We start from the raw sequence: 27,631 nt of genomic DNA, 5'->3' as shown, positions 1-27,631 counted from the left end.
ATACACTTATATATGTGTCTACGTATGTGTAACATATATATTTATGTGTTTATATGTGTATATATATCTGTAAATACATATATACACATATAAATGCATTAATATATATGTACACATATACAGTGGATAAAGAATCATCTCCCTTGAAAATAATCACATTTTGTTGCTTTGCAGCCTGAAATAAAGACAGACACAGTTTTTGTTTATCCAGTGCCAAAAACGTATGTATGTGTGTGTATGTATCTGTGTATGTATGTATGTGTGTGTGTGTATGTATCTGTGTATGTATGTATGTGTGTGTGTATGTATGTGTGTGTGTATGTATGTGTGTGTGTATGTATGTGTGTGTATGTATGTGTGTGTGTATGTATGTGTGTGTATGTATGTGTGTGTATGTATGTGTGTAGTATGTATCTGTGTGTGTATGTATGTGTGTGTGTATGTATTTGTGTGTATGTATGTGTGTGTATGTATCTGTGTATGTATGTATGTGTGTGTGTGTGTGTATGTATGTGTGTGTATGTATCTGTGTATGTATGTATGTGTGTGTGTGTATGTATGTGTGTATGTATGTGTGTGTGTATGTATGTCTGTATGTATGTGTGTATATGTATGTGTGTGTAAGTATGTATGTGTGTGTGTATGCGTGTATATGTATGTATGTGTGTGTAAGTATGTATGTGTAAGTATGTATGTGTGTGTATGTTTCTGTGTGTGTATCTGTGTATGTATGTATGTGTGTGTATGTGTATATACCTGCGTATGTACATATGTTTGCATGTATCTGTTTGTGTGTGTACCTGTGTATGTGTGTACTGTTTGTGTTTCTGTGTAGACTTCACCAATCTTACCCTGCATATCTGTTTTAATTGGCCTTAGCAGATTTTATTAAATAACAAACTGCAAAACAATGCTGGTTTTGGTAACATAATGACAGTAACGATTTGCTTCTCAGATAAGGCAAGTGGTGGGGGTAGTTTTTCCATTGATAAAGGGTAATTCAAAATAATATAGGAGAAACTTCCTGGCTGTTGCCATGACAGGTCACAACACTATGCGCTGGAGTAGAAGCGGGACCTAAAGGGATATGAAACTTAAAAAAAATCTTTTAGGATTCAGATAGAGACACTGTTGACCATCCCCTCCCCCTCTAGACTCTCAGCTCCCTTGGGATCTGTGACATTGTCCTCTCCTGGATCCACTCTTATCTCTCTAATAGGTCCTTTTCTGTCTCATTTGCTGGCGACTCCTCCTCTTCATTGCCTCTGTCTGTTGGAGTACCTTAAGGCTCTGTTCTAGGCCCTCTACTCTTCTCTATCTATACTTCTGGGTAAACTTATCAGTAGCTTCTAATCCCCCCCCCCCCATCTAATTCTACTCCAGTTTCTAACTTTACCATCACTGTTGGCGACACAACTATCTCCCGATCACCATAAGTCCACTCCACTGCCTAGGAGTTACACTTGACTCAAATCTGTCCTTCATACCCCACATCCAATTGCTCTCTTTATCCTGTTAGCAACAGCTAATCCATTCCCTAGTAATTTCCCGGCTTGACTACTGTAATAACCTACTAACTGGCCTTCCTCTCTCCTGCCTCTCCACCTTCAATCCATCCTAAATGCCTCTGCTAGGCTAATCCACCTCTCCCGATGCTCTGTATCTGCTGCACCCCTCTGTGAGTCCCTTCACTGGCTCCCCATTCACAGCAGAATTAAATTCAAAATTCTCACTCTGACCTACAAAGCCCTTACCAATGCAGCCCCCCCTACCTGTCCTCACTCATCAACAAATATACTCCAGCCCATCCCGTAAGATCCAACAACGATCTACTCCTTGCATCTTCTACCATCGCCTCCTCCCATGCTAGTCTACGGGACTTCTCTCGTGCAGCACTAACCCTCTGGAATGCACTTCCTCGAGCTGTCAGACTTTCCCCCAACCTCTCCTCCTTAAAACGCTCCTAAAGACCTTCCTGTTCAGGGAAGCCTATCACTAAATCAGTAACTAATGAATTCCACTTGTCGAATAGTTGCCCTCATCTAACTCCACACTAACATCATTCCCACCTTTGCAGTCTCCACCTCCTGTTTCTCACCCTCCTACCCATCTAGATTGTAAGTTCCCATGAGAACAGGGCTACCAATGCCCTATAAAGAATAATAATAATAAATAATAATAATAGAGCATGTCATTTTAAACAACTTTCTAATTTACTTCTTTTGTCAATTTTTCTTCGTTCTCTTGGGGGCCTATGTATCAAGCCATGAAAGGAGCTTGACGGCCCGTGTTTCTGGTGAGTCTTCAGACTCGCCATAAACAGCAGTTATGAAGCAGCGGTCACAAAGACTGCTGCTCCATAACCCTGTCCGCCTGCTCTGAGCAGGCGGACAGGAATCGCAACAATTCAACCCGATCGAGTATGATTGGGTTGATTGACACCCCCTGCTGGCGGCCCATTGACATGGATGTATGCTTAGGAGCCGGCCCATTTCTGGAGCACTATATGGGAGCAGTTTTGCAAGACTGTTCCTTCCATGTAGTGCTCCAGATGACTACCTTTCTCTTTTTCTTTTCCAATTTCAATTTTTATTGAAGTTTCCATATATAATACAAACAAACTTAATGTACTGTTTCCATACATAATATTGAATATAGCAGGGGTGTATTATGGCCTAGGCCGACAAGGCACGTGCCTAGGGCGGGAGATTGGAGGGGGCGGTACTTTCTGCAGGCTCTGTGGGGAGCAGCAGAGTAGGGGGCTTAAATTAAGCAACATTAGGGGAAAACCATGAGCCGGGGTTGCTGGGAGGCACAGCGACACTCACATCAAGTGTGTGTGTGTGTGTCTGTCGCTTTATTAGTGCCACGGTCCTCCTGAGCCCTACATGTTCCAAGTCCATCTATATCTGCTCCCTCCCTCAAGGTAGGACCTAATGCTGAAGATCCTATGCAGCTGCAGTTCCTACCAGGGAAAGCAACAGCGGAGCACAGTAGCAATTGTTTGGAGTCTGCAGTGGACCACATACTGTAGCTCCACAACCAGCGCTATATGCAAATGCAGCCCTCAAGTGTCAGTCTGCTTTCTCCCTCAAGTAGGACCTACAGCTCTAGTTCCTACCCGGGGTCTTGCAGAGCGTTTATCTGGAAGCAGCATGCTGGGAGGAGGGAGAGGTGTTACCAGATCCAAGTGAGCTGCACCTAGCAGAATCTGACAGGCAAACAACAAGTTTGAAAAATAGAGACAAAGTCCCCTATTTTCTTTAAGCCATATAGAATATCGGTACAACCAAACCAAAGATGGTAGGTCCAGAAGGAGCCTGACCTGATGAGAATATGATGAGCCCTCTGGAACTTGTTCATTCTATTACTTGTTCAAACACAAAATAACTTGAACAAACCAAATAACAAATGTCTACCCAAAATGAGGACCTTGTAACAAAACAAAGAGAAATAACAGCTACAAAAGGAATTGAGTCCTCTAGCAGAAAACTTAAAGCAGATCACAACCAAGAGGCTAAAAAATTGTTAATTTGATTCCCCTGCTTATCAGGACTGAAGGAAGGAAAAAAGAATGTCTTGACTTCAATAAGTCAGAGACAACATTGGTAATAGTTCTCAAGATTATTCCATCATGATAAAATAATAAGGTATAACAGTACCACATAAAGTAACTCAAAATCTAAACATCTCCTAGCGTTGAAATAGTCTCTGGAAAAATGGTTTCAATGAGAGATCAGGTAGAAATAAAACTAAGTAGGATCCAAAAGTAAGAACCCAGGATGAAATTGTAAAACTCTAAGTAAATTGGTTATGAACCAAGACTTGAAAACATTGCATAACCAAAGGATCTAAAGCCTCAGGTGTTGGAGCACAAGCATCTTACAAAAAGACCAAAACTTTTTAATTAACTCAGCTATAGGCCTCTATGTCTGAAGCCATCTACTTAGCTGCATTTGCCGGCCCAATATGCTCGCCTACCATCGCCGCCACAGACCTGAATACGTTCGCCAAAGTTATCAAAAAATCTGTCAAGAAGCCGCACACCAAGTACGGAGCGATGAGCAGCGGACTGTTGTTAACTGACAGTCATCGATCTCGCTGCTCATTGGCTTCTTCGCAGCTTTTTTGATAGCCTGTCACTAAGCACCCACACTAAACTACACTGTTTTACCCCCTAAACCGCCGCTCCCGGAGCCCCCCGCACCTAAATAAAGTTATTACCCCCTAAACCGCCGCTCCTGGACCCCGCCGCAACTATAATAAATGTATTAACCCCTAAACCGCCACACCCAGAGCCCACCACCACCTATATTAAAGTTATTAACCCCTATCCTGCCCCCCACTACACCGCCGCAACCTATATTCAAGTTATTAACCCCTATCCTGCGGATCCCGGACCCCGTCGCAACTAAATAAATTGTTTAACCCCTAAACCGCCGCAACTAAATTAAATGTTTAACCCCTAAACCGCCGCTCCCGGACCCCGCCGCCACCTATATTAAACTTATTAACCCCTAAACCTAAGTCTAACACTAACACCCCCCTAACTTTAATATTATTTTAATAAATCTAAATAAAACTTACTATTATTAACTAAATTATTCCTATTTAAAAATAAATACTTACCTGTAAAATAAACCGTAAGATAGCTACAATATAACTAATAATTATATTGTAGCTATTTTAGGATTTATATTTATTTTACAGGCAACTTTGTATTTATTTTAACTAGGTACAATAGCTATTAAATAGTTAATAACTATTTAATAGCTACCTAGCTAAAATACTTACAAAATTACCTGTAAAATAAATCCTAACCTAAGTTACAATTAAACCTAACACTACACTATTATAAATAAATTAAATAAATTACCTACAATTACCTAAAATTCAATTAAATAAACTAAACTATAGTACAAAAAAAAAAACAACTAAATTACAGAAAATAAAAAAGAATTACAAGAATTTTAAAATAATTACAGCTAATCTAAGCCCCCTAATAAAATAATAAAGCCCCCCCAAAATAAAAAAAATGCTTTTTGCGGGGCATTGCCCCAAAGTAATCAGCTCTTTTACTTGTTCTGATCAGCCAATAGAATGCAAGCTCAATCCGATTGGCTGATTGGATCAGCCAATCGGATTGAACTTCAATCTGATTGGCTGAATCAATCAGCCAATCAGATTTTTCCTACCTTAATTCCGATTGGCTGATAGAATCCTATCAGCCAATCGGAATTCGAGGGACGCCATCTTGGATGATGTCCCTTAAAGGAAACTTCATTCGTCGTTCAGTCATCGGTTGAAGAGGATGGCTCGGTGTCGGCTCCTTTGAAGATGGCTCCGCTCCGGATGGATGAAGATTGAAGACACCGTCTGGATGAAGACTTCAATCGGATGGAGGACCTCCTCTACGCACCTTGGATGAAGATTTTGGCTCGGTTGGGTGAAGAGGGCTCCAGGTAGGGTGATCTTCAGGGGGTTAGTGTTAGGTTTTTTTAAGGGGGGGTTGCGTGGGTTAGAGTAGGGGTATGTGGGTGGTGGGTTTTAATGTTGGGGGGGTTGTATTTTTTTTTTTACAGGTAAAAGAGCTGATTACTTTGGGGCAATGCCCCGCAAAAAGCCCTTTTAAGGGCTGGTAAAAGAGCTGGTTACTTGGTAATTTAGAATAGGGTAGGGCATTTTTTTTATTTTGGGGGGCTTATTATTTTATTAGGTGGCTTAGGTTAGGTGTAATTAGTTTAAAATTCTTGTACAGGTGGCCCTAGTTTTACAACTGTACAATTTAAACCGTTTCAGAATAACAACCTTTTTTTCCAGTCATCTGACTGCTATTGAAAAGCATTGAGAAGCAGTGCATTTATTAAAATAGCCAGTAGGTGGAGCTGTCCGCTTGTGTTGCAGTAAAGCCAAGCAAGCTGAAATTAATCAGTTTAACCAGACCTGAGCTATCGAGCAGATTTCAAAGGAACAAGATCTTCCTGTCTATAAATTAGTCCAGATTGGAATGCATAGAAAGAACTGTTTACAGAAAAAGGCAAGTGAAGTCTGTGTTGTGTGATTATTTTATTAGGTTTATAATGCTGTTTAGCAAATGTTTTTGTTCATTTAACTTAGTTTAATTATATATTCTGTGTTGTGTGATTATTTTATTAGGTTTATAATGCTGTTTAGCATTTAAAGTCTTCGTTTCAAAGCTTTAAAAATAATGTATTAAGTGTTACTTATGACAATTTTGAGAGGGGCCTGGAACCTATCTCCCTCACTTCCCATTGACTTACATTATAAACTGGGTTTCAATTTACAACGGTTTCGATTTACAACCATTTCTTCTGGAACCTAACCCTGGCGTAAACTGAGGGCTACCTGTAATTCTTTTTTATTTTCTGTAATTTAGTGTTTTGTTTTTTTGTACTATAGTTTAGTTTATTTAATTTAATTTTAGGTAATTGTAGGTTATTTATTTAATTTATTTAATGATAGTGTAGTGTTAGGTTTAATTGTAACTTAGGATAGGATTTATTTTACAGGTAATTTTGTAAGTATTTTAGCTAGGTAGTTATTAAATAGTTAATAACTATTTACCTAGTTAAAATAAATACAAAGTTGCCTGTAAAATAAATGAAAATGCTAAAATAGCTACAATATAATTATTAATTATATTGTAGCTATCTTAGGGTTTATTTTACAGGTAAGTATTTAGTTTGAAATAGGATTAATTTAGTTAATACGAGTATTATTATTTAGATTTATTAAAATAATATTTAAGTTAGGGGGGTTAGGGTTAGTGTTAGACTTCGGTTTATGGGTTAATAATTTTAATATAGGTGGCGACGGTATGGGGGGCAGGATAGGGGTTAATAACTTTAATATAGGTGGCGGCGGGGTCCGGGAGCGACGTTTTAGGGGTTAAACAATTTATTTAGTTGCGGCGGGGTGCGGGATTCGCAGGATAGGGGTTAATAAGTTTCTGTAGGTGGCGGCTGTATAAGGGGCGGCAAATTAGGGGTTAATATGTATAATGTAGGTGGCGGCAGGGTCCGCGAGCGGCGGTTTAGTGGTCAACATGTTTATTATAGTTGCGGCGGGGTCCGGGAGCGGCAGTTTAGGGGGTAATAAATTTATTTAGTTGCGGCGGTGTAGGGGGGGCAGATTAGGGGTGTTTAGACTCGGGGTACATGTTAGGGTGTTAGGTGCAGACATCTCCCATAGGAATCAATGGGATATCGGGCAGCAGCGAACATGAGCTTTCGCTATGGTCAGACTCCCATTGATTCCTATGGGATTCGCCTATGGGATTCCAGGGCGGCGGATTGAAATCCAGATAGGCTGGGCCGGAATAGTGCCGAGCGTACCTGGTAGTAGTTTGATAACTACCAAAAGTAGTCAGATTGTGCCGAACTTGCGTTTGGAACATCTGTAGTGACATAACCATCGATCTGTGTCTGACTAAGTCAGGCGGATCGTATGTTACGTCACTATATTCTACTTTTGCTGGGCAGTAGGGGTTGATAACTATGGCAAATCAGCCTCGCCACAAATACGCTGCGGAATTCTAGCGTATTTGCGGTTGATGGCTTGATAACTAGAGGCCATTGTATAGTCTAATTTGCAAAATGCCAACATAAAGCAGAATATCTGCTATGAAAGCATTATATTGGACCATCCAAAAGGAAAAAACAGATCAAGAATTGAAAAATACAAAAAGTTGTAGGTTTACAAGAGTGCAAACTAAACATTAAGGCAAAAAAAAAGACTGCAGTAAACAGACACTTACAGCAGCCAAGTCTTAACGGGACAGTCAACACCGGAATTTTTGTTGTTTTAAAAGATAGATAATGCCTTAATTACCAATTCCCCAGTTTTGCTTAACCAACACAGTTATAATTATATACGTTTTACCTCTGTAATTATCTTGTATCTAAGCCTCAGCAGACTGCCCCCTTATTTCAGTTATTTTGACAGACTTGCAGTTTAGCCAATCAGAGCTGTCTCCATGGTAAATTCATGTGCATGAGCTCAATGTTATCTATATGAAACACGTGAACTAATGCCCTCTAGTGGTGAAAAACTATAAAAATGCATTTAGATTAGAGGCGGCCTTCAATGTCTAAGAAATTGGCATATGAACCTCCTAGGTTGAGCTTTCAACTAAGAATACCAAGAGAACAAAGCAAAATTGGTGATAAAAGTAAATTGGAAAGTTGTTTAAAAATACATGCCCTATTTGAAACATGAAAGGTTTTTTTTTTGGACTTGACTGTCCCTTTAAATCTAAAACTCTAAATATGAAAATATCTATGGGAGTTTGTCAATCTTAGCACTAGGCAGTTTTCCCCAAATTCACCTCCAGGCCTCCTCAACTGAAAAGAAACAGGTAAAACAGCCATGTTAAATAATCAGCTGATATTTCACCTGTGCCCCAAAAAATGAGGCTCACTTAGGGAAGCCAGAGAATAGGCCCAAAAATCAGTGCCCCAGAGCGAACTAAAGTTTGCATGACAAAAGAGAAGGATTACAAATAATGTTATCTTTTCCTTAAAAATTCTCTAGTAGATAAGGAATCAGGAAAAATAGAGATAACACATATATCAGAGTGAACTCCCAAAACAGAGTATCCAATCCTAGGGCTTGACATCTGGAAAAAATAGATATATTGTGAAATTGACAAAAGAAACTAGAAACCATAGATTCATATATAGAAAATTCCATTTGGCCACAATACTACAGTCTAGTCTACTAAATTGTAGACTTAGCAATCTGTTGAGAAGACATACTCCCTACAAAGGAAGTCTGTGCTGAAAACATAAAACCTGAAATATGAATGGCTATCAGAAACTTGCATTGAGCCCGCAAAAATTATATATAAATATAGCTGCAATATAAAGCAAGTTTTTACATTTCTAACATAAGTAGTTAAAAAAAAACACATTTTCAAAATGTTTGCATTTTCCAAGATGGCTGCCAGACCATATGACTTTCAACACAAACAGATCTAACTCTAGGTCACAATATATGGTTATACAGCAAGTTTCACAGTTCTAACATAAGCTGTTGCAGAGAAAATAGATTTTCAAAATGTTTGCTTAAAACAAATTGGCTGCCAGATCATATGATATACAGCCTCCCTATTATGCGCAATAGTTCTCACCATAGATGTCAATAAACATGGCAAAAATAAAGTATTTTTGTAAAGCGTTTGGTTTATTATTAATTAAAAAATATCGTTAAGCATTTTTGAACAATTCAAATTGGCAACCAAACCACATGACATATCAACTTCTCTTGAATAAATCTGAATGTTAGTCATCAGATAACTCTATAAACAAAATTTCAAGTCTGTCCCATAAGTGGTTTCGGAGAAGAAGACTTTTGTAGTTTTTAAAAACAGCGCATATGAAACAAAATGGCCACCAAACTATGCAATATATGGCTTTCAAATTGCACATACTAATGCTCACTATAGACCTCTACATTTTGCTAAAGTTTCATGAAAATTTGCAAATGTTTTATTTCACGAAGGCGACTGGGAAGTGTGAATTTTGACAACAATATTGTCATTAGGGGTCATGACTATGTGTAATCATGTGTCTACTACACTATAATATAGTTAAATAGTGTAAACATAATGCATAAAGTTAAACGGCAATAAAAAGGTGAATGGTTCATGTTAATTATGGAAAAATCACAGTTTGAACAAACTTGGTAGAGGACCTTGCAAGGAGCATATAGAAACATAGAATTTGACGGTAGATAAGAACCAAAAAGGCCCATCAAGTCTACCCATATTACATGTTACTTTTTCCTTAGGATAGCCTTATGCATGTCCCAGGCATTTTTAAATTCCTTTACAGTCTTTGTGTTTACCACCTCAAATGGAAGTTTATTCCATGAATCCACCACCCTTTCTGTAAAAAAATGCTTCCTCAAATTTCTCCTGAATCTACTACCCTCTAACTTTAGATTGTGACCCCTTGTTTTGGCATTTATTTTTTTGTGAAAAATGCTTTCAGCTTCTATTTTATTAAGACCCTTCATATATTTGAAGGTTTCTATCATGTCACCTCTTTCCCTTCTATCCTCTAAACTATACATATTTAGATCATAGAGCCTTTCTTTGTACATTTTATATTTTAGACCATTTTAGTAGCCCTCCTTTGGACAGCTTCTAGTTTATTTATATCTTTCTGAAGATATGGTCTCCAGAACTGTACACAGTATTCCAGATTTGGTCTAACTAATGATCTGTAAAGTGGCATAAGAACCTTGCTATTTCTGCTACTAAAACCTCTTCAAATGCAACCAAGCATTTGACTGGCCTTGCTGGCTGTACTGCTGCATTGTGTACCAAATTTTAAATAATCTGAAATAATAATTCCCAAGTCCCTTTCTTCTATAGTTACAGTCAGTAATGTACCATTGAGACTATAATTGGCCTTTGGGTTTTTTGATCCTATATGCATAATTTTGCTCTTGGCAATATTAAATTTCAGATCCCATTTATTTGACCAGTCCTCTAGTTTATTAATATCACAGTTCATTTGATCAACTCCTCCTGGAACATCTACCCTGCTACAAATTTTTGTATCATCAGCAAACAAGCAAACCTTCCCCTTAAGCCCACTTCCAATATCACTTATGAACATGTTAAACAAAACAGGCCCAAGAATTGACCCTTGGGGAACACCACTAGTAACTGATGCATCATTTGAATGTACTCCATTAATTGAAACCCTCTGTCGTCTATCTTTAAGCCAGCATTCTACCCATATAAGCAGTTTCAGAGCAAAAGAGTTTTAAGCGTTTGTCTAAATTATTCACAAAAAGCAATATGTCTGCCAGAGCATGTGACCTATGAGTTCAATGTTGCATGAAATGCAGCAGAGCAATAGGCTGTACCAGCAAACCTGATTTCAAGAGCTTTTCACAAACAGTTAAGCAGTTATGGGCAATTGAAGAAATACTAATGCTCACTATAGACCTCTAAAATTTGCAGAAGTTAAATTAAAATCTGCAAATGTTTTATTTCACGAAGGCGAAAGCGCAGTGCGAATGTTGACTACAATATTGTCTTTGGGGGTCATGTCTATGTGTAATCATGTATCTACTACACTGCAAAATAGTTAAACATTGTAAAACTAATGCATAAATTGCAAATTTACGCAATTAAATTTGATAAAAATGTTAATGTCTCGAGGCAGCCATGTTTATTATGGAAATATCGCAGTTTGAACAAACTTGGTAGAGGACCTTGCAAGGAGCATATGTGCAAAATTGCGCTTCATTGCATTTAGCCGTTTAAGAGATGTTTGAAGATTTTCGCAAAATGCAAGATGGCTGCCACATCATGTGACAAAGGCACTTCTCTTTAGCAATAGCAAATCTAGGTCATAGTAGCATTAAGCACAGCAAGTTTAAAAGTTGTAACTTTAGTGCTGAAGATTTTTAAGCGTTTGTCAAAATTAGTTGCAAAATGCAATATGGCTGCTAGAGCATGTGACCTATGAGTGCAATATTGCATGATATGTAGTAGAGCAATAGGCTGTACCATCAGACTTAAATTTCAAGAGCTTCGCATAAGCAGTTCAAGAGTTATGGGCAATAGAATACGATTGGCGGAATAATAATAATAATCCTGACAATAACAATAGGTTGTCCAGCAACTACGTTGCTTGGCCCCTTATTAAAGTTCTCCTTCAGGACTAACTGACTTCTTGTTATGTCATTGTAAAATGTACCAATTTGGCTCTAACAGGATAGACTTCTGACAGATTATAAATTCTGAATTCACAAAAACAGAATTTATGTTTACCTGATAAATTACTTTCTCCAACGGTGTGTCCGGTCCACGGCGTCATCCTTACTTGTGGGATATTCTCTTCCCCAACAGGAAATGGCAAAGAGCCCAGCAAAGCTGGTCACATGATCCCTCCTAGGCTCCGCCTTCCCCAGTCATTCGACCGACGTAAAGGAGGAATATTTGCATAGGAGAAATCATATGATACCGTGGTGACTGTAGTTAGAGAAAATAAATCATCAGACCTGATTAAAAAAACCAGGGCGGGCCGTGGACCGGACACACCCGTGGAGAAAGTAATTTATCAGGTAAACATAAATTCTGTTTTCTCCAACATAGGTGTGTCCGGTCCACGGCGTCATCCTTACTTGTGGGAACCAATACCAAAGCTTTAGGACACGGATGAGGGGAGGGAGCAAATCAGGTCACCTAGATGGAAGGCACCACGGCTTGCAAAACCTTTCTCCCAAAAATAGCCTCAGAAGAAGCAAAAGTATCAAATTTGTCAAATTTAGTAAAAGTGTGCAGTGAAGACCAAGTCGCTGCCTTACATATCTGATCAACAGAAGCCTCGTTCTTGAAGGCCCATGTGGAAGCCACGGCCCTAGTGGAATGAGCTGTGATTCTTTCAGGAGGCTGCCGTCCGGCAGTCTCATAAGCCAATCTGATGCTGCTTTTAAGCCAAAAAGAGAGAGAGGTAGAAGTTGCTTTTTGACCTCTCCTTTTACCAGAATAAACAACAAACAAGGAAGATGTTTGTCTGAAATCCTTAGTAGCATCTAAATAGAATTTTAGAGCACGAACTACATCCAAATTGTGTAACAAACGTTCCTTCTTTGAAACTGGATTCGGACACAAAGAAGGCACGACTATCTCCTGGTTAATGTTTTTGTTAGAAACAACTTTCGGAAGAAAACCAGGTTTAGTACGCAAAACCACCTTATCTGCATGGAACACCAGATAAGGAGGAGAACACTGCAGAGCAGATAACTCTGAAACTCTTCTAGCAGAAGAAATTGCAACCAAAAACAAAACTTTCCAAGATAATAACTTGATATCAACGGAATGTAGGGGTTCAAACGGAACCCCCTGAAGAACTGAAAGAACTAAATTAAGACTCCAAGGAGGAGTCAAAGGTTTGTAAACAGGCTTGATTCTAACCAGAGCCTGAACAAAAGCTTGAACATCTGGCACAGCCGCCAGCTTTTTGTGAAGTAAAACAGATAAAGCAGAAATCTGTCCCTTCAAAGAATTTGCAGATAATCCTTTCTCCAAACCTTCTTGAAGAAAGGATAGAATCTTAGGAATTTTTATCTTGTTCCATGGGAATCCTTTAGATTCACACCAACAGATATATTTTTTCCATATTTTATGGTAGATCTTTCTAGTTACAGGCTTTCTGGCCTGAACAAGAGTATCAATGACAGAATCTGAGAACCCTCGCTTTGATAAAATCAAGCGTTCAATCTCCAAGCAGTCAGTTGGAGTGAGGCCAGATTCGGATGTTCGAACGGACCTTGAACAAGAAGGTCCTGTCTCAAAGGTAGCCTCCATGGAGGAGCCGATGACATATTCACCAGATCTGCATACCAAGTCCTGCGTGGCCACGCAGGAGCTATCAAGATCACCGATACCCTCTCCTGTTTGATCCTGGCTACCAGCCTGGGAATGAGAGGAAACGGTGGGAACACATAAGCTAGGTTGAAGCTCCAAGGTGCTACTAGTGCATCCACTAGAGTCGCCTTGGGATCCCTGGATCTGGACCCGTAGCAAGGAACCTTGAAGTTCTGACGAGACGCCATCAGATCCATGTCTGGAATGCCCCACAATTGAATTATTTGGGCAAAGATTTCCGGATGGAGTTCCCACTCCCCCGGATGAAAAGTCTGACGACTCAGAAAATCCGCTTCCCAATTTTCCACTCCTGGGATGTGGATTGCAGACAAGTGGCAGGAGTGAGTCTCCGCCCATTGAATTATTTTGGTCACTTCTTCCATCGCCAGGGAACTCCTTGTTCCCCCCTGATGGTTGATATACGCAACAGTCGTCATGTTGTCTGATTGAAACCGTATGAATTTGGCCTTTGCTAGCTGAGGCCAAGCCTTGAGAGCATTGAATATCGCTCTCAGTTCCAGAATATTTATCGGGAGAAGAGATTCTTCCCGAGACCAAAGACCCTGAGCTTTCAGGGGTTCCCAGACCGCGCCCCAGCCCACCAGACTGGCGTCGGTCGTGACAATGACCCACTCTGGTCTGCGGAAGCTCATCCCTTGTGACAGGTTGTCCAGGGTCAGCCACCAACGGAGTGAATCTCTGGTCCTCTGATCTACTTGTATCGTCGGAGACAAGTCTGTATAATCCCCATTCCACTGACTGAGCATGCACAGTTGTAATGGTCTTAGATGAATTCGCGCAAAAGGAACTATGTCCATTGCCGCGACCATCAAACCTATTACTTCCATGCACTGCGCTATGGAAGGAAGAACAACAGAATGAAGTACTTGACAAGAGCTTAGAAGTTTTGATTTTCTGGCCTCTGTCAGAAAAATCCTCATTTCTAAGGAGTCTATTATTGTTCCCAAGAAGGGAACTCTTGTTGACGGAGATAGAGAGCTTTTTTCTACGTTCACTTTCCACCCGTGAGATCTGAGAAAGGCCAGGACAATGTCCGTATGAGCCTTTGCTTGTGGTAGAGACGACGCTTGAATCAGTATGTCGTCCAAGTAAGGTACTACTGCAATGCCCCTTGGTCTTAGCACCGCTAGAAGGGACCCTAGTACCTTTGTGAAAATTCTTGGGGCAGTGGCTAATCCGAATGGAAGTGCCACAAACTGGTAATGCTTGTCCAGAAAGGCGAACCTTAGGAACCGATGATGTTCCTTGTGGATAGGAATATGTAGATACGCATCCTTTAAATCCACCGTGGTCATGAATTGACCTTCCTGGATGGTAGGAAGAATTGTCCGAATGGTTTCCATTTTGAACGATGGAACCTTGAGAAATTTGTTTAGGATCTTGAGATCTAAGATTGGTCTGAATGTTCCCTCTTTTTTGGGAACTATGAACAGATTGGAGTAGAATCCCATCCCTTGCTCTCCTAACGGAACAGGATGAATCACTCCCATTTTTAACAGGTCTTCTACACAATGTAAGAATGCCTGTCTTTTTATGTGGTCTGAAGACAATTGAGACCTGTGGAACCTCCCCCTTGGGGGTAGCTCCTTGAATTCCAGAAGATAACCTTGGGAGACTATTTCTAGCGCCCAAGGATCCAGAACATCTCTTGCCCAAGCCTGAGCGAAGAGAGAAAGTCTGCCCCCCACCAGATCCGGTCCCGGATCGGGGGCCAACATCTCATGCTGTCTTGGTAGCAGTGGCAGGTTTCTTGGCCTGCTTACCCTTGTTCCAGCCTTGCATTGGCCTCCAGGCTGGCTTGGTTTGAGAAGTATTACCCTCTTGCTTAGAGGATGTAGAACTTGGGGCTGGTCCGTTTCTGCGAAAGGGACGAAAATTTGGTTTATTTTTAGCCTTAAAAGACCTATCCTGAGGAAGGGCGTGGCCCTTACCCCCAGTGATATCTGAAATAATCTCTTTCAAGTCAGGGCCAAACAGCGTTTTCCCCTTGAAAGGTATGTTAAGCAATTTGTTCTTGGAAGACGCATCCGCTGACCAAGATTTTAGCCAAAGCGCTCTGCGCGCCACAATAGCAAACCCCGAATTTTTCGCCGCTAATCTAGCCAATTGCAAAGTGGCGTCTAAAGTAAAAGAGTTAGCCAATTTAAGAGCATGAATTCTGTCCATAATCTCCTCATAAGAAGAATCTTTATTGAGCGACTTTTCTAGTTCATCGAACCAGAAACACGCTGCTGTAGTGACAGGAACAATGCATGAAATTGGTTGTAGAAGGTAACCTTGCTGAACAAACATCTTTTTAAGCAAACCCTCTAATTTTTTATCCATAGGATCTTTGAAAGCACAACTATCTTCTATAGGGATAGTAGTGCGTTTATTTAGAGTAGATACCGCCCCCTCGACCTTGGGGACTGTCTGCCATAAGTCCTTTCTGGGGTCGACCATAGGAAACAATTTCTTAAATATAGGGGGAGGGACAAAAGGTATGCCGGGCCTTTCCCATTCTTTGTTTACAATGTCCGCCACCCGCTTGGGTATAGGAAAAGCTTCGGGGGGCCCCGGGACCTCTAGGAACTTGTCCATCTTACATAATTTCTCTGGAATGACCAAATTGTCACAATCATCCAGAGTAGATAACATCTCCTTAAGCAGAGCGTGGAGATGTTCCAATTTAAATTTGAATGTAATCACATCAGGTTCAGCTTGTTGAGAAATTTTCCCTGAATCTGAAATTTCTCCCTCAGACAAAACCTCCCTGGCCCCCTCAGACTGGTGTAGGGGCATGTCAGAACCATTATCATCAGCGTCCTCATGCTCTTCGGTATTTTCTAAAACAGAGCAGTCGCGCTTTCGCTGATAAGTGGGCATTTTGGCTAAAATGTTTTTGATAGAATTATCCATTACAGCCGTTAATTGTTGCATAGTAAGGAGTATTGGCGCACTAGATGTACTAGGGGCCTCCTGTGTGGGCAAGACTGGCGTAGACGAAGGAGGGGAAGATGCAGTACCATGCTTACTCCCCTCACTTGAGGAATCATCTTGGGCATCATTTTCTCTAAATTTTGTGTCACATACATCACATCTATTTAAATGAGAAGGAACCTTGGCTTCCTCACATACAGAACATAGTCTATCTGATAGTTCAGACATGTTAAACAGGCATAAACTTGATAACAAAGTACAAAAAACGTTTTAAAATAAAACCGTTACTGTCACTTTAAATTTTAAACTGAACACACTTTATTACTGAATATGTGAAAAAGTATGAAGGAATTGTTCAAAATTCACCAAAATTTCACCACAGTGTCTTAAAGCCTTAAAAGTATTGCACGCCAAATTTGAAAGCTTTAACCCTTAAAATAACGGAACCGGAGCCGTTTTTATATTTAACCCCTATACAGTCCCTGGTATCTGCTTTGCTGAGACCCAACCAAGCCCAGAGGGGAAACAAAACAACTGCGCATTAGTGGCGCGAAAATGAGGCTCTGCCTATGATTAGAGAAGGCCCCCAGTGAAAAAGGTGTCCAATACAGTGCCTGCCGGTTATTTAACATAATTCCCAAGAATAAAATAACTCCTCAAAGCTATAAACTATTAAAAATGCTTATAAATCAATCGTTTTAGCCCAGAAAAATGTCTACCAGTCTTTAAAGCCCTTGTGAAGCCCTTTATTCTTATTCAATAAAAATGGCTTACCGGATCCCATAGGGAAAATGACAGCTTCCAGCATTACCAAGTCTTGTTAGAAATGTGTCATACCTCAAGCAGCAAAAGTCTGCTCACTGTTTCCCCCAACTGAAGTTAATTCCTCTCAACAGTCCTGTGTGGAAACAGCCATCGATTTTAGTAACGGTTGCTAAAATCATTTTCCTCTTACAAACAGAAATCTTCATCTCTTTTCTGTTTCAGAGTAAATAGTACATACCAGCACTATTTTAAAATAACAAACTCTTGATTGAAGAATAAAAACTACATTTAAACACCAAAAAACTCTAAGCCATCTCCGTGGAGATGTTGCCTGTACAACGGCAAAGAGAATGACTGGGGAAGGCGGAGCCTAGGAGGGATCATGTGACCAGCTTTGCTGGGCTCTTTGCCATTTCCTGTTGGGGAAGAGAATATCCCACAAGTAAGGATGACGCCGTGGACCGGACACACCTATGTTGGAGAAAGAAGAGCTTCTTTAATACAACTGAAAAGGGAGAATGCAGTGAAAGAAAAGTCACTTGTTTCTAGAAATAACAGATCAAAATGCTGGAAAATATAACCCCCAGCTATTCAAAAAACTTCTTATGAACTGAAATTTTGCGTTTAATTTCAAAGATTCTTAGGGAGTGAAAATATACCAGAGCAAAAATGAAAATCTAGTTTAAAATGTCTCCAAGTTGGAAAGTTGCTCGCAAGCAGAGGCAAGTGAGCAAATGAATAGGATTAAAAAACACGAAGAGCTGAAAAGTAAAACCACCCCTCTTGCCCCTAGTTTGGGACAGATAATCTTAAAGTGAAGGTCAATTTTCATCAATGAGTGCCCGGTTTTTAAAAATACTTTTAAAAAAAGAAGCACTTTCATTGATGAAAATTTACATTGCACTGGATTTGAAGAAATACTTACCTTTTACTTCTGCAAAACCGTATCGCCGATCCTAGCCTCAGTTCCTCTGTACTGATGTCAGAAATGACAAAACCGGCTTCCTCCAATCATGGCTTGCACCCCAGAGAGTCCAGCTCGTGATGCCCTGCTGTGATTGAAGGAAGCCAGTTTCGTCATTGCTGTGGTCTACAGCAGGAAGAAGAAGGAGGGGGGTCGTCAATCTGGCTTTGCAGGAGTAAAAGGTAAGTATTTCTTTAACTCCAGTGCAATGTTAATTTTCATCAATGAAAGTGCCCCTGTTTTAAAAAGTATTTTTAAAAACCGGGCACTCGTTGATGAAAATTGACCTTCACTTTAATCTTGAAAATGATGAGAAAAATAGACTCTTGCCCTATACATGCAGGTTAAATGTTGCAATTGAAACACACGCCCAGTTATTGTAAGTAACAGGTCTGTGAATAACATGACTAGAAAAGAAGTCCCTGTACCAAAAATTACAGAATTCAAAATTTACTCATAAAGTAATTATGTAGAAATAATCTAAATTCTGATTTTTCTTGCCTGTAAAGAAAAGTAGTTTTATTTTATTTATTTTTTCAGTTAAATAACAAAATATAATAAAAAACACTAGTTTTGTGCAATAAACATTTTTTTCAGCGGTGTTACAAACACTTAAACCATATTATGTCAAGCATAACCATTTATGTTTTTCAAAAAGGCAAGGATTAAGTTAATTTCTGAGACATAATCAGATTAAAAATAGTGGAGCCTTAAGGTCCTTCTTACCAGGGGCGTGATTACATATATGGCGCAGGCTGTAATTTCACCTCGCACATCAGGATATTACATAAACCCTGCCGGCAGTTCATAAAGTGTCGTAAATCGGATAAACTAGCGATGTCCAGAAATAAGCGTAAATACAAATTTCTGGAGTCACCAGTGATTTACGGCACTTTAGAAACTGCCGGCGCCTAAAAAAAAAAAAAAAAAAACATAAAATCTCCCATAGAAGTCTAACCCACCTCCCAAAAATAAACCTGACATGTAAAACCCCTATATCCGCCATCAAACCCACATCGGAACTAATAATAAAAATATTAACCCCTAAACCAACAACCCCCCACAATGCAATATGCCTAATTAAACTATTAACCCCTAATCCGCAATTCACCCACATCGCGATCTACCTAATAAGAGTTTCAACCCCTAAATCCGCCAACCCCAATATCGCAAACTACCTATTAAAACTATTAACCCCTAATCCACCATTAACCCACAATGCAATAAACCTATTAAACTATTAACCCCTAATCTGCCAAACCCACACAATTCAATAATGCTAATAAATCTATTAACCCCTAAACCGCCAAACCCCACAACGCAAATAACTAATCACTAAGCCCCCAAACCTAGCACACCCTAAATTAACCCCATTACAAACATTAAAAATAAAACTAAATTACAATTAAAAGGACAGTCAACCATAGAATTGTTATTGTTTTAAAAGATAGATAATCTCTTTATTACTCATTCCCCAGTTTTGCATAACCAACACAGTTATATTAATGTACTTTTTACCTTTGTGATTATCTTGTATCTAGGAACCTTCTTCCACCCCCCTGATCACATGACTGTGACTGTTTATTATCTATTGTCTTAAATTTAGCATTGTATTGTGCTAGATCTTAAATAACTTTCTGTGCCTGAACACAGTGTTATCTATATAGCCCACGTGTACTTTCTGTCTCTTTGTGTTGAAAAGAGATTTAAAAAGCATGTGATAAGAGGCAGCCCTCAAAGGCTTAGAAATTAGCATATGAGCCTACCTATGTTTAGTTTAAACTAAGAATACCAAGAGAAAAAAGCAAATTTGATGATAAAAGTAAATTGGAAAGTCGATTAAAATTAAAAGTCCTATCTGAATAATGAAAGTTTAATTTATACTTGACTGTCCCTTTAAAAAAAAACTAAGTTTAAATTAAGCTAAAATTACAGAAAATAAAAAAATTCTAACATTACAGAAAATAAAAAATGATAAATTTAAAAAATTATACCTAATCCCTATCAAAATAAAAAAGCCCCCCCCAAAATAAAAACACCCCCTAATCTAATACTAAACTACCAATAGCCCTTAAAAGGGCCTTTTGTAGGGCAGTGCCCTAAGTTAAACAGCTCTTTTCTTTAAAAAAAAATACTAAGTCCCCCCTCTAACAGTAAAACACCCCACCCACCAAACCCCCCAAAATAAAGAAACCTAACACTAAAAAAACTAAACTACCCATTGCCCCTAAAGGGGCATTTGTATGGGCATTGCCGTTAAAAGGGCATTCAGCTCTTTTACTGCCCTTAAAAGGGCATTCAGTTCTTTTAAGAGTGCCCATAACCCTAATCTAAAAAAAATTTAAATAAAAAAAATGTCTAACTCTAACCTCCAGATAGGTACTCACGGTTCCTGACGTCCGGCGGCGAAGTCTTCTTCCAAGCGGCGACCTCTTCTATCTTCATCCGCGACTGCGGAACTGAAGACCAGTGACCGTGGAGCCATGGAGGCTTATTTATCAAATGTCTGTTGGACCTGATCCGGTCCGAAAGACATCGCTGAATGCGGAGTGCAATACGTTCTCCGTATTCAGCATTGCACCAGCAGCTCACAACTCGCAGCCAATCGGGCGCCAGCAGGTAGGTGTCAATCAACCAGATCGTACTCGATCGGGTTGAATTGTGGCGATTCCTGTCCGCCTGCTCAGAGCAGGCAGACAGGTTTATGGAGCAGAGGTCTTTAGACCACTGCTTCATAACTGCTGTTTCTGGCGAGTCCGAAGACTCACCAGAAACACACGCGCACAAGCTCCATACGGAGCTTGATAAATTGGCCTCATGGAGCGTGGATTAAAAATGGCGTCCCTTGAATTCCTATTGGATGATTTGATTCTTCAAATTTAAATCACCTAATAGGATGAGAGCTACTGAAATCCTATTGGCTGTTCAATATGGCAGTTCAATTGAGGGCTGTAAAAGAGCTGAATGCCTTTTTAAGGGCAATGCCAATATAATGGGTAGTTTAGTTTTTTTTTAGTGTTACTTTTTTATTTTGGGGGGTTTGGTGGGTGGGGGGTTTTACTGTGAGAGGGGGGACTTAGTATTTTTTAAAGGAAAAGAGCTGTTTAACTTAGGACACTGCCCTACAAAAGGCCCTTTTAAGGGCTATTGGTAGTTAAGTATTAGATTAGGGGGTGTTTTTATTTTGGGGGGGCTTTTTTATTTTGAGAGGGATTAGGTATAATTTTTTTATTTTTGATAATTTTGTTTTTTATTTTCTGTTATTTTAGCTTTCTTATTTCATGTAATTTTAGCTTAATTTAAACTTAATAAAGAAAATGGATACTCAGTTCACACTGTGAACACTCTGGCCTAGATTTGGAGTTTGGCGGTAGCCGTGAAAACCAGCGTTAGAGGCTCCTAACGCTGGTTTTAGGCTACCGCCGGTATTTGGAGTCATTAAAAAAGGGTCTAACGCTCACTTTTCAGCCGCGACTTTTCCATACCGCAGATCCCCTTACGTCATTTGCGTATCCTATCTTTTCAATGGGATCTTTCTAACTCCGGTATTTAGAGTCGTGTCTGATGTGAGCGTTAGAAATCTAACGACAAAACTCCAGCCGCAGAAAAAAGTCAGTAGTTAAGAGCTTTCTGGGCTAACGCCGGTTCATAAAGCTCTTAACTACTGTGCTCTAAAGTACACTAACACCCATAAACTACCTATGTACCCCTAAACCGAGCCCCCCCCCACATCGCCGCCACTCGATTAAATTTTTTTAACCCCTAATCTGCCGACCGCCACCTACGTTATCCTTATGTACCCCTAATCTGCTGCCCCTAACACCACCGACCCCTATATTATATTTATTAACCCCTAACCTGCCCCCCACAACGTCGCAGCCAGCTACCTACAATAATTAACCCCTAATCTGCCGACCGCAAAGAGCCGCCACCTACATTATAGCTATGTACCCCTAATCTGCTGCCCCTAACACCGCCGACCCCTATATTATATTTATTAACCCCTAATCTGCCCCCCTCAACGTCGCCTCCACCTGCCTACACTTATTAACCCCTAATCTGCCGAGCGGACCTGAGCGCTACTATAATAAAGTTATTAACCCCTAATCCGCCTCACTAACCCTATAATAAATAGTATTAACCCCTAATCTGCCCTCCCTAACATCGCCGACACCTAACTTCAATTATTAACCCCTAATCTGCCGACTGGAGCTCACCGCTATTCTAATAAATGTATTAACCCCTAAAGCTAAGTCTAACCCTAACACTAACACCCCCCTAGGTTAAATATAATTTAAATCTAACGAAATTAATTAACTCTTCTTAAATAAATTATTCCTATTTAAAGCTAAATACTTACCTGTAAAATAAATCAGCCAATCAGATTGAGCTCACATTCTATTGGCTGATCGGAACAGCCAATAGAATGCGAGCTCAATCTGATTGGCTGATTGGATCAGCCAATCGGATTGAACTAGATTCTGATTGGCTGATTCCATCAGCCAATCAGAATATTCCTACCTTAATTCCGATTGGCTGATAGAATCCTATCAGCCAATCGGAATTCGAGGGACGCCATCTTGGATGACGTCATTTAAAGGAACCGTCATTCGTCGTTCAGTTGTCGGCCAGGATGGATGTTCCGCGTCGGAGGTATTCAGGATGCTGCCGCTCCGCTCCGGATGGATGACGATAGAAGATCCCGCTTGGATAAAGACTTCAATCGGATGGAAGACCTCTTCTGCCCCGCTTGGATGAAGACTTCTACCGGATGGAGGACCTCTTCTTGCTCCGCTTGGATGAAGAATTTGACTCGGCTGGGTGAAGGTAGGGAGATCTTCAGGGGCTTAGTGTTAGGTTTATTTAAGGGGGGTTTGGGTTAGATTAGGGGTATGTGGGTGGTGGGTTGTAATGTTGGGGGGGGGGTATTGTATGTTTTTTTTTATAGGCAAAAGAACTGAACTTCTTGGGGCATGCCCCGCAAAGGGCCCTGTTCAGGGCTGGTAAGGTAAAAGAGCTTTGAACTTTAGTAATTTAGAATAGGGTAGGGCATTTTTTTATTTTGGGGGGCTTTGTTATTTTATTAGGGGGCTTAGAGTAGGTGTAATTAGTTTAAAATTGTTGTAATATATTTCTAATATTTTTTGTACTTTAGTTAGTTTATTTCATTGTATTTATTTGTAGATATTGTATTTAATTAATGTATTGATAGTGTAGTGTTAGGTTTAATTGTAGGTAATTGTAGGTATTTTATTTAATTAATTTATTGATAGTCTAGTGTTAGGTTTAATTGTAACTTAGGTTAGGATTTATTTTACAGGTAAATTTGTAATTATTTTAACTATTTTAGCTATTAAATAGTTCTTAACTATTTAATAGCTATTGTACCTGGTTAAAATAAATACAAAGTTGATCAGTAGCAGGTATCTATCAGTAAGTTCACAACTGATACATATAAATTCATTATACTTGAAATATAAACATCATGAAAAAAATAAGAAATTAAACATGTTTAGATGCTGCTATTTCATACACAGATTTTTTTTTTTTTGAGTAAAAAGTTCCATTAGCAGGGCGGAGCCTGGCCAGGCAGAGGAATGGCTGCTGGTGACTAAAGCTCCGGGCACAATTACCATTCCTGAGCAAAAAGATAAGGTGAAACAGAGCCTACCAATCTTGCTTTGTGCAGCCTAACATCCGTAAACAGGCTGGGCACGCCTGGGTGAAAACACTACCGCAGAATCATAGAGGCACCGGAGATTTTTCTAACATGCAGACCTGGGCCTGTGAGCGCATGTAACTTACGGCGCGAGACCGGGCTTGGCTTGCGGTAAACACCAGACCGCCTCTACAGCTGTATGATCGCGGGCGGAGATACCAGACACACGGAGGTGACTATCGGATCGACTATGCCCTGATACATGATACTAATAGTAATGGAGATTTGGGGCATATACTATTGATACAATCACTACGCCCTGCAACTAAGATCAGAGCCCTGGAAACAGATTTAACTTGTTGTGCTGGGCTGCTTAAATCTTCTTTTGGGCCTACACTCCCTTCCCTAACCTACAAGTGTCAAAGACACTATTACAGAATAAAAAAAAAAAAAATGTCTGCTAAATCAAGGTCGAAAGGGGACAAAGTTACTAAAAGTCAGGCCTCATTGCCAACTTCGGTCAGCAGCTTCTTCCAGAGTTCAACTAACAACTGCACTGACACAGACACCTGCTCACAGCAATCTAACAACACTGCTTCATCACCCTCTATCTTAACTGATCTTCCCACAGATTATGCAGCTCAGATTAAAGCAGACATTGCTAATCTGCCCACAAAGGCAGATTTCGATGCCCTCAAGGACATTATTACCTCAGATTTGGCAAATATGAAGAGGGACATAAATGAAATAGGGCAGAGGATTGAATGTGTGGAGGAATCGCAAGATACAGTAAACTCCCTAATTGATAATATTACCACTCAAACCAATGTTCAGTACGCTCAAATAGAGACGCTACAGGACAAAGTTGAAGAGTTAGACAATAGGGGGCGTCGTAACAATTTACGGATCAGAGGGGTCCCAGAATCAGTGTTACAGTCTGATATTATTGACTATCTACAGGGCCTTTTCAAGTTTTTACTAAAGGATCCACAGGCTCCAGATATGGAACTAGACAGGGCACATAGGGCATTAAGACCACCCCCTCCACCCAACGTTCCCCCCAGGGACATAATATTAAGATACCTGCGCTACACTGATAAGGAGAAGGTGTGGCAGGCGGCCCGCTCGACACCCACTATCCAGTACCTGGATCATAGCTTACAGATTTATATGGATTTAAGTCCTGCTACAGTCCAGAGGAGAAAGGAGGTACGATACATTACTAAAGTCTTGCAAGACAAACACATCAGATACAGATGGGGATTCCCGTTCAGCTTGAATGTGACCCACGAAGGACGCTCCATTACCTACAGAAACGAACAGGACTTACCACTCCTCTCTGAGGCACTGGGCCTTTCTTTCCAACAACCCCATCCATCGGATGTCCGACTGGAGGGCTCAGAATCACATAAACAACACCAACTGGCCAAAGGTCCATCTCAGAGTTGGACAAAAGTTCCCCCGAAAAGAAAACAACAAAAAACCCCAGCTGATCCGAACTTAAATGGAGACAAAGTCAACATATGACATTTATTTCAAGCCTTTGGACAGGCTGGGGGATGTCACAGCAATGACACCGTAGGGGATATTTCCGGTGATATCCCATCCTCCCTAGTGGTAATACATTAGGGACAATATAAATATGAGGTCCTTTAGGTTGAGTCCCCTAAAACTTATTTCTTCGAGTCTTGTTTAGTTTAAGTTGAAGCCTTTCTTGACGATAGGAGGAAGTTGGTGAGAGGGGAAGTTAAGTTAGTTTGAAATATTTAATTTAGTTTAAGTTTAGCCTTGTTCTTATGAGCTGCCACAACAGCTTTATTTTGCTATTTGTTATACTCTCTGTTTCAAAACAAAGAAAATGTTATTATGATAAGGGAATAGGTATTGAGCAAACTCCTCAGTACGATGCTTACCTCACTTGGTGGGTTTGACCAAGAGGTTATATGTATTGTTATGTTTTTGTATGTTTTTTGTTTTCTTTGTTCTTTGTTTTATTTTCTCATTAGCTTATGCGTAATGTCAGAATGCGAGCAAATCCATGCTTCCATACCAATGCAGGTGCGGTCTTCTCTACACATGCGTCACCATGGCCCGCAGAGTCCTCTCTACACAAAGGATGGTTGTAGGGTTTGTCACTCACTTCGCCTCTCAGGTAATAATGATCCTTTTCACATATTATATATGTTTCACAACAATGTAGAATGCAGGCACAAAAGACAAGTAATTTGAATTTTATCACAGCCAACACAAAGGGACTCAATAACCAATATAAACGAAATTTAGCATTGAGGGACTTTAAACAAAAGAAGGGAGATGTGGTTTTTATACAGGAGACTCACTTCATGAGGGGGAGGGAACCCAAAACATTCGAATACAAATTTGGCCCTACATATTATGCATCCAATATTACTAAGACGAACGGGGTGGGCATCCTCATTAATAGAAGGTTACCATTCACTTTAATCAAGAAGATCACTGACAAAGACGGGCGATACCTCATCTTGATAGGCAAGCTCTACAACTCCATGGTTACACTAATAAATGTATATGCCCCAAACACAAAACAAGATAAATTTTTTAAACATTTATCCAACTTGGTCCTAGAGATGTCAAAAGGGGCAGTAATAATGGGAGGGGACTTTAATTTAACACTGAATCCTACACTGGACAATTCCACCCAAACTTCCTCTGTCCCACATAGGATTATCAACTCTGTCAAGACACACATGAGGGACATGACCTTACATGACGCTTGGAGAATACTCTATCCTGACAGTAGGGAGTTTACTTTTTATTCCAACCCACATAATAGACTCTCCCGCATTGATTATTTCATGGTGGATGTCACAAGCTTAGCTTGGGTCACACACATGAAGATCCTCCCTAATTCTTGGTCTGACCACTCTGTGGTTAGATGCGAATTTAACTGGCCATATATCCCTAACCGACAATATGTATGGAGATTAGAGGACAGTATTATGGAAGATCCCATACACTTCCAACGGATTGAAAAATCCATCAAAGAATACTTTTCTATCAATGCCTCCCCCCAACCCGCTATAGATAGTAGAACTTTATGGGACGCCCACAAAACAGTTATTAGAGGAGAATTCATCAGTATTCACTCCTATCAAACCAAGCAGGCTAACAAATTACTAAATGATACTCTTAACTCACTAGCACTACTAGAAGGCCAACTTAAGGAACACCCCACATCAGTAGATATCTTGCAAAAAATCACAGAGTGTAGAACACGGGTTAACCTGTTATTAGGCAAAGAATGTAAACAACGGGCTTTAAGGTTAAGTCAAAAATACTACGAGGGAGATAATAAGAGTGGCCCTATATTAGCTAGGAAATTGAAAAGGAGGATTAATAAAAATTATATCCTAACACTTTATAATAAACAAAACAAAGCAGTGCATACATCTGAACAAATAGCAGAATCCTTTAGGACATACTATGAACAGCTTTACAACTTACACAGAGAAGAATTACATCTATCAAACAAAGATAAAAGTATTCGAGATTACCTAAAAAATATAGTTCTCCCACAGCTATCCACAGAGCAAAACCAAACACTTCTTGAACCATTTACATTCAACGAAATTAAAAATGTTATAACCCAACTCCCATCCAACAAAGCCCCGGGACCTGACGGGTTCACTGCTCAATATTTTAAAAAATTCAAAGACCTCCTGATTCCCTATATGTTACCCCTCTTTAATAACATGACAGAAGATTCACCTTTTACACCATTGGGATTAGAGGCTCACATAACAGTTCTCCCAAAACAAGGAAAACCCCCTAATAAACCTGAAAATTTCCGCCCCATATCTCTACTGAATGTAGACATAAAGATCTATGCGAAAATGCTAGCAAACATACTCAA

The 27,631-nt window shown here is 39.9% G+C and overlaps 1 protein-coding gene across 1 annotated transcript in view; it reads right to left on the bottom strand.

The window, feature by feature from the left end:
* Nucleotides 1–27,631, bottom strand: part of GLT8D2 (glycosyltransferase 8 domain containing 2) — a 369,196-nt gene that overhangs the window by 246,834 nt on the left and 94,731 nt on the right. The window lies entirely within an intron of this gene.

Source organism: Bombina bombina, chromosome 6 (genome assembly GCF_027579735.1).
Source record: "Bombina bombina isolate aBomBom1 chromosome 6, aBomBom1.pri, whole genome shotgun sequence".
NCBI classification, from domain to species: domain Eukaryota; kingdom Metazoa; phylum Chordata; class Amphibia; order Anura; family Bombinatoridae; genus Bombina; species Bombina bombina.
This window is presented reverse-complemented; position numbering and strand designations above follow the sequence as displayed.